We start from the raw sequence: 15,563 nt of genomic DNA, 5'->3' as shown, positions 1-15,563 counted from the left end.
ATGTTTCATTCATAAGGGTTACTTAATGCCACGCGTGAGGGGGAATAAAAGATGCTAATATCTTTATTTGTCAATTGCTATGATTGTTAACAGGCTACTTCCTGTTTGTCTGTCCATTTTTTAATTATCAAGCTATTTCTTGTTTGTCCATCCATTTTTTAATTATCAAGCTACTTCTTGTTTGTCCGTCCATTTTTTAATTATCAAGCTACTTTTTGTTTGTCCGTCCATTTTTTAGTTATCAGGCTACTTCCTGTTTGTCCGTCCATTTTTAGTTATCAGGCTACTTCCTCTTTGTCCGTCCATTTGGTAGTTATCAGGCTACTTCCTGTTTGTCTGTCCATTTGGTAGTTATCAGGCTACTTCCTGTTTGTCCATCCACTTAATAGTTATCAGGCTACTTCCTGTTTGTCCGTCCATTTGGTAGTTATCAGGCTACTTCCTGTTTGTCCATCCATCTGGTAGTTAGAGGGCTACTTCCTGTTTGTCCATCTATTTGGTAGTTAAAGGCCTACTTCCTGTTTGTCCGTCCATTTGGTAGTGAGAGGGCTAATTCCTGTTTGTCCGTCCATTTGTTAGTTGTCAGGCTACTTCCTGTTTGTCCATCCATTTGGTAGTTAAAGGGCTACTTCCTGTTTGTCCGTCCATTAGGTAGTAGTTAGGCTACTTCCTTTTTGTCCATTCATTTGGTTGTTATCAGGCTACTTCCTGTTCGTCCATCCATTTGGTAGTTAAAGTTAAAGTACCACTGATATTCACACACACACTAGGTGTGGTGAAATTTGTTAGTTATCAGGCTACTTCCTGTTTTTCCATCCATCTGGTAGCTAGAGGGCTACTTCCTGTTTGTCCATCTTTTTGGTAGTTAAAAACCTACTTCCTGTTTGTCCTTCCATTTGGTAGTTATCAGGCTACTTCCTGTTTGTTCATCCATTTTGTACTTATCTGGTGACTTCCTGTTTGCCCGTCCATTTGGTACTTGTCAAGCTACTTTTTGTTTGTCAGTCCATTTGTTTGTTAACAGGCTATTTTTTTAGTTGTGCTGCGTTCCATTTACCTGGGAAGTGGGAAGTCAGAGCTGGGAATGACGTCACACCCAATTTGTGGGCGCCCAGTTACGATGTCGGAAATCAAGATTGCCAAATCCTTGAAAGCTATTTTTGCCCTTGCTTTGTCTGAATATAAACAACTAACGTGAAAATATGCACTCTTTTTGCAACCTTCAAACACAGGTGAAAAGGAAACACAGACGCTATTGCTAGCGACGTGCAGCGTATATACCACAAGAAAAAAATGTAGTTTACACGACAGTGACGTTACCATACATAAACGTGCAACAATACATCGTATATGTAGGGATGATGTTTGATAAGGAATTATCGAGTTCGAGCCTATTATCGAATCCTCTTATCGAACCGATTCTTTATCGATTCTCTTATCGAGTCCAGATAGGTTGTTGTATATGGAAAAAAACACACGATTGATTGATTGATTGATTGATTGATTGATTGATTGATTGACAATATTTGGTTTAACAAAAGCTCACTTTTATTATATGATAAAAAAAATAAAATCTAATAAATAAATAAATATTGACTGTTACCCACCTAAAAAAATTAAATAAAATAAATAAATATTGACTGTTGTTACCCAAAGAATATTAAGTGGGATTTTTCAGAGAAACAAATATATACAGTAACACAAAAACAACCTGTCTCTGTGATCACTATAGGTGTATAAATAATAATATAGTGTTAAAAAAAATCGGTCCCTTGGGCACAAAACTGAAAATAATACAGCTCTCCAAAAAGTGCACTTCTGCTGCTATTTGACATAACTGTTTGTTATGATGCTTTGACATTTTTGCACTTCATTTCTTTATTGAAAGAAAAGTTGTTTGCAAATGTGGTTACAATGCTAAAAAATGAAAAGTTAAAGCTAAAAAAAGAAATACACTTTATTGAGTTAACATTATTTCTTTATGGGGGAAAGATGTTATGAGCTAGAGAATATAACGACTACACTACCCAGCATGCAACGGGAGTTACGAGCATGCGCGGACACCCCGAAAAGTGTTGCATGTTGCCACGCTGTGAAAGTAAACGTCAAGAACTCAGCCAACACGCCTCGTCTGCATTATTTATAATTAGACAGACAACACATATACAGTGTGATTTTGTTTTGTTTACAAGGAAAGAAAAACAAAAGTTAAAAAAGGGAGATATGTTGTATATATATGTATGTGCTGCGGTTGCATTAAGAACGTTGCGACAGCTGCCGTAAAGGAGGTGCGTTGCTAGCCTGGTTTCTATGTTTCCGGTTGGTCGTAAAAGTGTTCGTCATTTGTTTTTACCCTGCTAAAATCTCTCAGTAAAGTTATTCGTTGGATTATACCTTTTGTTTCGAACTTTATTACACCTTGGAGCGCTTTTTCCCGTCCATTGTTTTCCTGCTTTCCCTATCTGCGCCTAATGACTGAGCTACATGACGTCATTTCTTGTGATGTCCCACGGAGCATTTCTGGTCGGGACGGGATTCCACTCTTTTTCTTTACTATAGTGGTCTCGATAACGGGTACCGGTTCTCAAAAAGGTATTCGAGTCCGAGGACTCGGTTCTTTTCTTATCAAACAACCGGGAAAACCGGTTTCGAGTATCATCCCTACGTATATGGCTGATTTACGGCGACGAAAACTAATCAGAAGCGCAAACAATAGATGTTACAGAAGCGGACATCCAGAGCAGCCATCTTTGAAACCAACTCGAGGTACGTTCCAGTTGAAATTCCAACTAGGAACTCGGAAATTCCGACTTCCCAGTACAAATGAAACAACACCATTAACGCGCTAATTCCTGCTTCGTAGAGAACATGACATTGAATGAATGGATGGACAGGACTCTTCCTTTTGCATTTAGGTGCTTTATAGTTTGAGGTTTCTTTGTTACTCAAACTAAATTAGAAAAAAACATTTTTTAACATATTTCTTAGTTTTTTTAAGTTTAGTTAGCATACCAGGCCACTTCCTGGTGCGTGGAGAACGACACAAGACGATAGGTCCGTACCATTTTTTTTCTTCAGGGCTGGTGTAAAAACCGTCTTCTAACTTAATTAGACAAACTAAAGACATATGTCTGTTACAATTCGTGCAGACAAGAAGCATTAGATATTTAATTGTTTGTCCGTTACTTTGTTAACAGACAACTTCCTGGGTTGCACGGGATGACATGAGACGATGGAATAAGACCATTTTTTTTATTACGGAGCAGGTACAGCAATTTCATTGTGACTCAGACTGCGAAAAAGGCAAAATAAACTTCTTGCAAAAAAAATTGAGGCGTGCCATTTTAGGTCTGCTCGGTAGCATTGCTAGCATGCTACTTTGTAGTAAATGGGGGCAATAGGAAAAATGCTAACAATAGCATTTTGGAGCACCGTAATACTTCCATTGTGATTCAAAACGACAAAAACTGATAAATGTGCCATATTTGTATACAGTTATGAATCAAGCAATTTTTTTCTGATTTCCAAATAAATAGCACTCAAAACAATACCCACGTACCTAAAAAGGTGATTATTTAAAGATAGGCTCCTCTAAGTTCACTAGTTATTTTCTCAGCATCTGCCTTACAGTATGTTAGACGCCATTGCCGTATCACACGCCATAAATGTGACTGACAACAAAGAAAATGACAACATTTGCCTTTCCTGCTGGCCTGACATAAATTATAATCATAAATTGATAAGTTAATTTAATTTATTTTCCCTAAATATACAAAAGTATTCATCATTTTCTGTTCATGTCATATTAGGCTCCAGTGTTGCTGTTTTTATGTTAGAGCTTTTATTTAATCAGAATTTAGCTGGCTTGTTGCCAGTGCTGATTGAAATCTGCCGAGGCCTTCTGAATCAACAACGCGGCGGTCTATGCACATACAGTTGAAAGACAGTTGCGATAGCAAATCAGCGTTTGAGTTGTTGACAGTAGCCCTTCTAGGTTGCTTGGTGTTGAAATGTTGAACGTGATTTTACCGCCTCCTGTGTTTGGATACTTACCGTATTTTCCGGACCATAAGGCGCACCGGATTATAAGGCGCACTGCCGATGAATGGTTTATTTTTAATTTTCTCATCCGGAAACAACAACACCGGAAATGTGTCTCTTGAAAAAACGTCCGACCGGAACTCTAAAGTTCCTTGGGTGAATAATGTAAACTCACTAAACCAGTATGTTTTAGCGCTTTCATGGCGAGTTTACTGACAGATATAAGTAAGAACTTTACACTACTTTATATTAGAAATGGCAACAGCAGAGAATGAATGCCACATAACAAGAAGATAGAGAAAAAGAAGAAGCTTAGCGACTATGTTGTTGACACGGACTACAAAGGCGGACGCGCGCAATTTTTCAGGATTTATGCTGATCCCAAATACAGACCAGCAGGTACCAGAAGGTAAGAAAAGTTGCTTTTGCATAATATTGCGAAACAAAACCCCAGATAATATGTTTTACTTTATACACACACCATAATAATACTTGTCTGTTGAAGCACATCAAACGGTGCAGCCTGCACTTATCTCTTAGGTTTGACTACCATCTACTGGTCACACTTATCATTACACCATGTACCACATAAAATTGCTTCGAGGTGGGTAAGCTCAAGCAAACGTATTCCTTACATTAGGCGCACCGGGTTATAAGGCGCACCGTCGAGTTTTGAGGGGAAAAAATCATTTTAAGTGCGCCCTTTAGACCGGAAAATATGGTACTTGTTACTCACACAAGTGAGTATCCAATCACAGGTTATGAGTTGCGAAAGCAGGAAGTGCCGCACCGGAACCATACCCGGCTAGCAGAAAAATCTGATATCTACTCGCTTTTTTAACCCACAACGAAGGAGAGCAAAATGGTGTTCAAGTTGCAGATATACTGTATATTTGCAAGGCCATTTTCAAGAAGGTCTGCCAACCCCAGAGCTTGCTAACCTGTCCCAGCCGGAAAAACGGTTTGATACCACGTACCACATCCAATCGAATCAACCACTGGCTTACGGTTTCCAATTGGTGCCGCAAATTGTTAGTTCAAATATTATTTTATTTTATTTTTTCCAATGATTTAAATATTGACAGTACCGCATAGATATGTTTTAATTGGCGACGTGTTTTTTTAAAATTATATAAAATAGCCCGTTTTGTACACTATTGAGATGATTCATGTACACTATTGAGATGATTCATGTACACTATTGAGATGATTCAAAGCCCAGTAGTGCATTTCTGTATAGTATTCCTCCAGCCGTGGTAATGTGTTGACATAAATAAGGTTTTATGAGAGGTATTTATTCAAGTCTGACCAAATAGGACATCACTGAAGGCCTCGGTGTGACATGCACTCAATTGTGAAACATTTTTCAATCTTTCTGTGACATTTCTGTAGAATCATTCTGTGCTTTAGTAAAATTAACTTTTCTCTTTTGTGGTTTTCTTTGCTAATTAGGGGTCTGTACACAGGATTAAAATGTGATTTTTTTTTCAGCCAGTCATCGAGGAATATAATTTAAAAAATTAAATATGTTATGTTATTTACTATATTGTATATATAATAAGTAATTATGATGAAAAACTATGATGAAAATACAACAAGAGATGATAAACTTGATCAAATATTGTTGTGCATGTGTTCCTAATGTCCAGATACATCTTTGACGTTCTGTCTTTCTGCGTCGCCACAAAGCGTGTCACTAATGCGGTCCGACTTACAGTAAAAAAAAGTAGACGCATCCCTCGACAAAGACATTTCAGCACAGCGACTGATGAGCCAAATTGGCCGTCACAACACAACGCTGCCCGCTGCAGCCATATTTTCTGTTATGCAAGTTCAAAGGTTTCTAATGGATCCACTCAGAATCTCTACGTCTCCCATGAGTCCAGAATTCTTCGGAGACCTGGAAAGACGTCCATATCTTGACAAAAGCGAAGGCTGAGAGTGGTGTCAGCGAGGACGTCCAAGGTGTCGTCCATAAGAGGGCATCCTGTAAAGACAGTGAGTTACAAATTCAAACTTTCAACTAAAACCGCCTCCAGTCCTCAACTTTTGACTCCGCCCACTGGCACCTGGAGTAATTGCCATTGGTGCAAAGTATTGACTCTGCCGATTAAAACCAATAATGCTCCAGCACTGGAGAGTGTACTATTTTAACCAGTAGAATGCGAACATGAAACTTTTCTGATCACTAATCACAATGTCTTGTTTGCGTTGTAGGCAATGGAATGATGTCAGACCTAAAATGTCAGCAGTAACAGAGATCAAAGGGCTTCATTTGCACTCCTGCAGACCAAGGAACAAACCTACTAAATGCCAAAGGTAGCTGAGATCAAAGGTCAAGTCAAGAATTGTTCTTTTTCAGTGTTTTTTGCTAGTTTATGACTCATCTTTTGTTTCATAAAAAACATGTGTCCTAGACAGAACACTACCAATTTTCTATTAATGTCTGACACAACATACCAGAGGTAGCAGAAATCGGATTTTCAGGAGGTCAAAGTTCTTTCTTCGTGTTTAACTTCTCAGGGCGATCAATTGATCGCAACTGGATTGTTTGGTTTGTCTTGGAAAATGTTTCGCTTCTCATCTGAGTAGTCAGATCTAGTCTTAGACTTAGCTTGGTCAGATATAGTTTTAGACTTAGATTGGTCAGATCTAGTTTTAGACTTTGATTGGTCAGATCTAGTCTTAGATTTTTCACATCTAGTCTTAGACTTAGATTGGTCAGATCTAGTCTTAGACTTTGATTGGTCAGATCTAGTCTGAGCCTTTGATTGGTCACATATAATCTTAGATTGGTCATATTTAGTCTTGCATTGGTCACATCTAGTTTTAGACTGAGATTGGTCACATCTAGTCTTAGACTGAGATTGGTCACATCTAGTCTTAGACTTAGATTGGTCACATCTAGTCTTAGACTTAGATTGGTCAGATCTAGTCTTAGACTTTGATTGGTCACATCTAGTCGTAGACTTAGATTGGTTTAATCTAATCTTAAATTGGTCACATCTAGTCTTAGACTTGGTCAGATCTAGTCTTAGACTTAGATTGGTCAGATCTAGTCTTAGACTTTGATTGGTCACATTTAGTCTTATACTGAGATTGGTCACATCTAGTCTTGGTCAGAAATAGTTTTAGACCTTGATTGGTCACACCTAGTCTTAGACTTAGATTGGTCAGATCTAGCCTTAGACTTTGATTGGTCACATCTAGTCTTAGACTTAGATTGGTCAGATATAGTCTTAGACTTAGATTGGTCCAATCTAGCCTTAGACTTAGATTGGTCAGATATAGTCATAGACTTAGATTGGTCCCATCTAGTCTTAGATTTTTCACATCTAGTCTTAGACTTAGATTGGTCAGATATAGTCTTAGACTTTGTATGGTCAGATCTAGTCTGAGCCTTTGATTGGTCACATATAATCTTAGATTGGTCATATCTAGTCTTAGATTGGTCAGATCTAGTCTTAGACATTGATTGGTCACATCTAGTTGTAGATTTAGATGTGTTCCATCTAGTCTTAGATTGGTCAGTTCTAGTCTTAGACTTAGATTGGTCAGATCTAGTCTTAGACTTAGATTGGTCAGATTTAGTCTTAGACTTTGATTGGTCACATCTCGTCTTATATTGGTCCTATTTAGTCTTAGACTGAGATTGGTCACATCTAGTCTTAGACTGAGATTAGTCACATCTAGTCTTAGACTTTGATTGGTCACATCTAGTCTTAAACTTAGATTGGTACATCTAGTCTTAGATTGGTCACATCTGGTCTTAGACTGAGATTGGTCACAGCTAGTCTTGGACTGAGATTGGTCACATGTAGTTTTAGTCTTAAATTGGTCACATCTAGTCTTAAACTTAGATTGGGCACATCTAGTCCAGCGGTGAGTGCCAAAACCCCAAATATTTATACTCCAAGACCAGGAGGGTGTGCTTGGGCAAGGATGATTTCGCCCTATCGTAGTGAGAAAAACTGTTTTGAAGCAAACGAGCAATTCTACTGTCAAATCCAACGACAGTCGTTGAAGTGTAATTTTTCCCTCGTTAGCAATGAGATATTGTGTGACAAAACGATCGCTGTGGATCGACGACTACTAGCCTAAAACTGTCGCAATCCCCCGACGTAACGATTATTTTAGTTTAAAGATTATCTAACTGAACTTTTACACCATTTCAACGAGATTTTTATCCTTCGTCTGAGCGAGATCCTTAACGATTTCAAGAGACACAAATTGCATGATAACTCGTTTTGGACTAATGTTTTGCACAGTGTCAGGAATTACTATGAAAAGCTAAAGTAAAAGTAACTTTTTGCAGTTTTCTTTCACTAGCAGTTCCTTTTCAATATGTCGGTACAAGAACCCTTCTGATATTGAAAAGGAGCTAACACAAGGCAGACTAAGCTAGTTGAAATTGATGTTGCTCTTATTCAGCGTTCTAACAGCGAGTTTTTACAGCAATCTTTTTATTTGTATTGTCATTGTCATATCAATGTCATTATCCCGCCATGTGTTCCTGAAACAAATATATTTTGACACAAGATGGTTAAGGTCAAATCTATCAGGGGCTTTTGTTCTACACAAGAGGTCATTTCTGGAGTGATTGGTTGAGTGGTCCTGCTTCGTACCTGTCATGATGTCCACGTCAATGCCTGCTAGTCTGCAAGAGAAGAAGAAAATAATCATTGAATGTCATCACGGCAGGGTACAGAACCCAATCAGTAGATGATTGTCATTAACCACGTCTTGCCTTGCTTTGCTGCTTAATTAAATCAAACAATATATTAGAACGAGAATAGGTTAGCAGAGCAGATGTGTGAATTGCTCTGCAGCTGTAAAAACCCCTTACACGTTATTGTAAAGGCCTGGGACTACATCGGCAGACATGCTTCCGGCCAAATGGGGTTTAATGGCCTCTCTTGTTTGGCAACCACTTCTCTTTTGTTGTCCATTTTCTTATGAGCAGGAGGGTTTATGGAAATTTACCTTTTCTGACAGTCTTGGACTGACTGGCAGCCACGGCGTTCAGGTCTGCAGGGAGACCCACGTACACTCCACCATAATTCCTAAATGGACAGCGTGAAATCATCATGAGTTGTTTGTCTGATATACTCATCTATTCATTTGTATTCTCAGGACATTCAGAAAAACGTTTCACATCCATCTCATCCAAATCCGTCAGTTCGTACTCAGAGATAGACTGGGGGGATGGTGCTGGATACACAGTATTTATCCTCAGAGACATGCCACAGCAAGAATGCAGGTTATACAGTCGTTTGGTTGGAATTTGAGTATCATTCATTTATAACAATGGCCATGGAGGCAAGTGACACCAAAGGGAAGCTGTGTCGGATTTACTGTGGATCCCGCACCATCCCCTCAGACCAGAGTTGTTCTGCCGAGTCGTGAGCACAAAACAGGGACAGGATGGCAGGATGTTCAGATGGAAGAAAAAAAAGATAATAAAATAAGTATTAATATTTTTTCATTAAACTGTTTAATGATTCAGTAGTCATTCAAGTGGGGGGAAGCTGGTTTTTAGCTACTCTCTAACACAGGGGTGCCAAAACCTTTTTTGCAGGTGAGCTACTTTTTAGTTGACCAAGTCAAGGGGATCTACCTTATTTATCTATATAATGTATATGTATTTACTTACGAAAGAGATTTTTTTGTTAACAAGTTAAAGGTGTTTAATGATAATACAAGCATGTTCAACACATATAGATTCCTTTCTTTTTTGAAGACAAGAATATAAATTGGTGTATTTCCTGATTCTGATGATTGCATTGATTGGAATCAGACAGTAGTGCTGATAACGTCCACATTTTCAAATGGAGGAGAAAAATAGTCCTCCTTTCTGTCCAATACCACATGAAGGTGATGGGTTTTTGGCATCTTATTTGTCAAGCTTCCATACTGCTTTTTATACACTTTACAAGAAATACATTGGCGGGAAACTCCGTAGCTTTCTAGCTTTATGAGACTCTTATTTTGTTAGCGAAGGCAGGATGAAGCAGCGCTTTTATTTTGAAGGTAGGAATTGTGCAATTGGTCTTTAGAGTTTTGACGGCAGGTTCGGCGCGAGAGTCCATTAAAAAGTGTTTTTTGACCTCCTCTCAGTCAATTTTTCTTAACCTCTTAAGGCCCAAGCTGTTTGTTTACATGCTTTTTTTTATTTCTCTTTGCTATTTGGGCTTATTGGACCCCAATTAGAATACAAACTATAAATCATATTTTAATATGATGTACTTAGTCCATAAGTACACAAACGTGTACTTCATGCACATTTTTATTTTTACACTTTTTTTTTCCAAATTCCATTGTATGTTATACTCTTCTGACACCACCAGATAGCAGTATAAGTGTCCATATGTCGGCATAAGACCCCAATTCAGTAGTGTACACAATTTCGGAAATAAGAGCTAAAAGGTGCTGTCCACGCATTTGGCCACTAAGGCCTTTAGAGGTTAATAATGATCTGGCAGCAGCCAGCGTCATCTCGCAAGACCCTCGGGTGCCGTGAATGTCAATCAAGTGACGAAAGTGACTTCTTGGTGAAGATTGATGATCACAAATTTTTAGGACTATTTTTTTAATGCCTGGCTGGCGATCGCCTGACACACCCGCCGCCATTGACATCTAACACGAGTACAGTCTCAAAAAAACGTCTGTAATAATGGATCAAATATATAAAGGAGCAAAGGTAAACTACTTAGCAAATGTATATATAATGTATATAATCTAACTCCTATCCTTTAATATTTGCATATCCACGTCAGGGATCCACTGCGGTATGCCAGGAATTTGAACTGTGGGGCGAACTATAATATTATCAATCTGAATGTTTTTCCATAAATCTCCATCGGAAACTCTTTTTCTTGGCAATGTATTAGTACTTGATGAGTTAGATGTCCCTGCCTGGGCCCTTTTAAGTGTCCCAAATAAACGGTTGGGTTATTTTAATTTCTAAAGGTTTTTCCTTCATTTCCACTTGCCACTGGGGTTGATCCGTAGCTCCACAGCACAAAACTTAATGCCTGTGACTGGATCCTGTTTATTTTCCCAAGTCATGTTTTTGAAGCAGACTGATAAATTATGCAGCCATAATCAATTACAGATCAAATTAAACTTATTTTAGTGCCAGTTTATGAGCTTCTCAATCTTCTCCCCTCGTAATACTCAACACATTTTTGCTTTTCTCCACAATTTTACGGACATGGATTGGCCAGTTTATTCGTTCAGCAAACCATATTCCTAAATATTTAAAAACATGTGCCTCTTTTATATCTTCGCCATGAAGTTACATTTTGAAGCTCGTTTTGAACCTTCCCTTTTGTAAAATTCATGACTTTAGTTTTCCCAACTGAAAATCTTAAACCTTGAGCTGTTGCCCTTTATTGAATCTTCCTTTCTGTATTTCTACCTCTCTTTCACATCACTCCATCATGAGCAGAAATAACCTCCACGCCCCACTAGTCCATGCACTTCACACTAAACACTTCATTTATCATGAATGAGAACAGTACTGGACTTAATATACTCACTTTCCACCTAATATTTTCCACTGTATTCATTCTCAGTTTTTACTAAAATGTTCCTGCTTGTCGACAGTGATGGGAACTAATAAGCTACACTACATTTTCCAGTAGCTTGGCGGTAGCTTAGCTACTTTTTAAAGAAGTAGCTTTTCCTGTAGCTTAGCTACTTTTAGGCCCCTTCTACACTAAGAAGGTTATCCAGGCTATATCCCACCTAACCTTATCTTTGTCCACACACACACACAATGCCACCCAGCGTTTAAGACCCCCTCTGCCCTCCGTCCGCCGCCGCAACGCGACCTAGTACGCATGAGCGAAAAGAAATGCGTGCGTCATAGTTACCTCTGACCTGGAAGTGTATTCTTACACTGTGTTTCAATGTAGCCTAAATTGTCACATTTCTTTTAACAGTACACCTTGCTTGCCTCACCATCAGCAGCTGTTAGACTAGCCCTATTGTAGTGAATCACACCTGTGCCATCATACATGAATCATATCTTTAATCTTTAATGGACGTGTGAAAGTAAACAATGTGATAATGAACATTTTACAACAATCAATCTAGGGATGTAGATATCTGGTCAGGACACTGTGCTTGTAGGCTGAAATTGGCGGTCGTACTTGACGGCCGCAACCACTTCATGGCTTCACAATGGAGTACAAAACTAGACGTTGAGTAATAGCTTGACATACATCGCGGACAATAACTGACAGTCTGCTTTGCCAGTCCAAATGCATTCGCTGTTTTCCGTAGTACTCCCTCGTCCACGGGAGCCCGCATTCTGGTTGTTTCCCCTTCGACAAATAGACAAAGTTTTTTGCTAAGTTCAATCACAGCTGACCTGGACATTGGAAAGTTCTCTTGCCGTTCCTGTGGCACAACACAATTGTTGACAAACATAACCCACCAGGCTGCCGTTCTTCCAGGCCTTATCCAAAACTGTCGCTCAACTGCTATGTTGCCGTCTGAGATGTGTTGTATCCCAAATAGCTGCAATCGCGCATTTCATTCTTTTAAGGCAGTGGTTCTTAACCTGGGTTTGATCGAACCCTAGGGGTTCGGTGAGTTGGCCTCAGGGGTTCGGCGGAGGTCAAAACACACCCGACTCATCGTGTAAATACAAACTTCTCCCTATCGGCGTATAACGGATACGGCAACAGCTGACTGATTTGCAGGTGTGTAATTTGTTGTGAGTTCATGCACTGTGTTGGTTTTGTTGTTATGCACCAGTAAAAAAACATGGTAACCACCATTAATTAGTTGCTTATTAACATGCAAATTAGTAACATATTGGCTCTTAACTAGTCATTATTAAGTACTTATTAATGCCTTATTCGGCATGGCCTTATTATAACCCTAACCCTCTAACCCTGACCCTAACCCTAACCAAATAACTCTAAATTAAGTCTTTATTACTTAGAACTTGTTCCCCTAGTGTCCAAATAACTCTAAATTAAGTTTGTGTTACTTAGAATATGTTCCCCATACTAAAGTGTTACCAAAAACATATAACTCTGTCTTGAATTTGAAAAAAAAAACATTTTATTTTTCACTAAAGGGTTCGGTGAAAGCGCATATGAAACTGGCGGGGTTCGGTACCTTCAACAAAGTTAAGAACCACTGTTTTAAGGTATTCACGTGTGATTTCCACAAGCGTCTGTTATGAAGCTGGCTGTGGCGCGTTCTTTCTGACGTCACTTCCTGTGTGGGCCGCAGTCTTTCTGGCGTCACTTCCTCTCCGAACTCAGTTTGTAAACGATCGATGAGTCCATACAAAGCTAAGAGATTCAAGAAATACACGGCGCACTTACCCGTGTAAAAAATTATCCAAGGATGGGGACCTTAAACGATGGTTAGCATGAATTGATTAACGTTAACGATTAACTTAAACAAGTTGAAAAACTTATTCGGGTGTAATTGTATGGAATTTGTACTGTACTGTGCAATCTACTAATAAAAGTTTCAATCAATCAATCAATCAATCAATCAATGGGTTAGTGTGGCTGACAGGGGGCTTAGGCTAAATAATTATTCGTTTAAGGAGTTATACGGCTTAATGTAGGCAGGGCCTTAGACCCATGTAGCTTGGTAGCTTACATCAAAACTATGAAGAGAGAAAATGGACTGTGAATCCAGGCCAAAAAAACATTTTTAGGAAATCCAATGACCTGGATGAATGAGAACATCCATCCATACAGAGAACATCCATGATGATTGGCTGGTGTTGGTATGATGTGTCACAATTGGCTAAGGTTAGGGCCAAACATTGCGAACTAGCCAATCAGAGGCAAAATAAGGCGGGTCATCGAAACTAGTAAGCGAAATCATAACAGACACTCATGTCACATGACGACAAGGGAGTCGGAGACAGAGGGGCGCTTCAAGCTGACCACTAATAAAACAATAATCGTCAACACTGTTCATTGTGAGGTCTTTTGAGATGCTTTAAAGAGGATATCAATTCCATCGATCACTTTTACGGAGCAAAATCTTTTCATTTTCGGCTGTAACAACAACAAAAACATGAGTAAAAAAACGTCTATCTAGCAAAACTGATAATTTTGTGCCATACAAACTGGGCCAAGACCAAATCGTTGGCATCTGTCGTATCAGTGTTTTTAGGGCCACACAAAAAGTCGGACAACTCCAACACTACATATTAAGTGTAAATTCCAGGTCATTACACTATGACTCCTCAATCTGATGTGTGCTTATTCTACTGTCATTTATTAAGAATGTTAATTTATGGATATTAATCATGAAATGTTGTTACTAGATTACAGAAATGCTCATAAAAAGCTATATTTTACAGACAGAAAGTTACAGGAATGTATACACTCTATCCCATGCTTACATCTCATTGTGCAACATGAGAATGTTTTAAGGTGAAATAAATGAGGTGGGGTACAATTTTTTTCCAAAGTAGAACCCCCACTGAGACACGCTGGTACATAGCTCATGAAAAACAAGATGTTGTTGTTATTTTCATTGGAATTCACTTCAATTAGAAAATAATCTCACGAAAATTACTGATTATAACAAAAGATTGAACTTGTTATGAAGTCAGGTTTGGGGCAGGTGTGATGATGCAGTGGCCACAGTCTGTTCACACTGTGCTCTGGAAGTTGTTGCCTTTGCTTGGACACATGAAAAATTAGAGGGAACATTGCTCACTTGGTCTTTTCCTGGGGCAGTATTCAAAACCCGTTTTGATATTCTAACCATTTCATTCATAGAAAATCAATCGTGTTTCTGACACCATTTCATTATCATCAGTCATTTCTCCAAAATGTTCATTGTTTCTACTCTCTTGTCTCTTTCTTCATATTATCATTGTTTTGCACTTTTACAAAGGTGTCTGCTATGAGTTCTACCTTTTCTTCATTTCCTACCACATACTCTGTACTAACTTTCATCACATGATTCTTATGTTCTCTCCTAATCTCTAACCTTTTATTCCCCATTCCCCACACCCACTGGACTAATGGGAGTATTTATATTTATTTCTTCACAAAATTTCCTCCAAAACTCTTTTTTGGTCCTTTTTATCACATACCTCATTTAACTGGTTGCCTCTTATGCTGAATCACATCCTGAAAATGTTCTTCTTAATATTCAGAATGCTTTATTCCGTTCTTTCATTGTGTCTGTGCCTTCCTGTGTCCAGCATGGCGCTATCTTCCTCCGCCCTTGGTTTTATCTGCATTAAGATGATCTATATCCTGATTTATATCAATTTCCCTTAATTCCATGTCCATAATTATTCTAAACTGATTCTTAGTTAGCCTGATTGTACTTCTATCTTCCTTACTTTTTACCGCTGACTGTCCTTATTTATGTTGATTTGAATGAACATAATGATTACTTCCTAGAGTGCTGCCTTATTCACTTTGCTGCAAACCCTTGTGACACTATTGTTACATCGATTGCTGTTTCCGTTGCATCCCCACTTTTCATGCAAACACGCCAATCATTTTCCCTCCAAA

General features: G+C 38.7%; 1 long non-coding RNA gene across 1 annotated transcript in view; it reads right to left on the bottom strand.

The window, feature by feature from the left end:
* Window positions 1-1,989: 1,989 nt before the first annotated feature.
* LOC133641563 (uncharacterized) overlaps window positions 1,990-15,563 on the bottom strand; it is a 73,689-nt gene continuing 60,115 nt past the window's right edge. Inside the window, exons 4-6 of the long non-coding RNA XR_009824301.1 lie at window positions 9,025-9,104; window positions 8,667-8,698; window positions 1,990-6,028 (exon numbers count right to left, since the gene is read on the bottom strand). This is a non-coding gene — a long non-coding RNA (uncharacterized LOC133641563). The remainder of the gene's footprint in view (window positions 6,029-8,666; window positions 8,699-9,024; window positions 9,105-15,563) is intronic.

The sequence above is a fragment of the Entelurus aequoreus genome, linkage group LG24 (genome assembly GCF_033978785.1).
Source record: "Entelurus aequoreus isolate RoL-2023_Sb linkage group LG24, RoL_Eaeq_v1.1, whole genome shotgun sequence".
NCBI lineage: Eukaryota > Metazoa > Chordata > Actinopteri > Syngnathiformes > Syngnathidae > Entelurus > Entelurus aequoreus.
The sequence above is the reverse complement of the archived record's forward strand: the minus strand, read 5'-3'. Positions and strand labels throughout refer to the sequence as shown.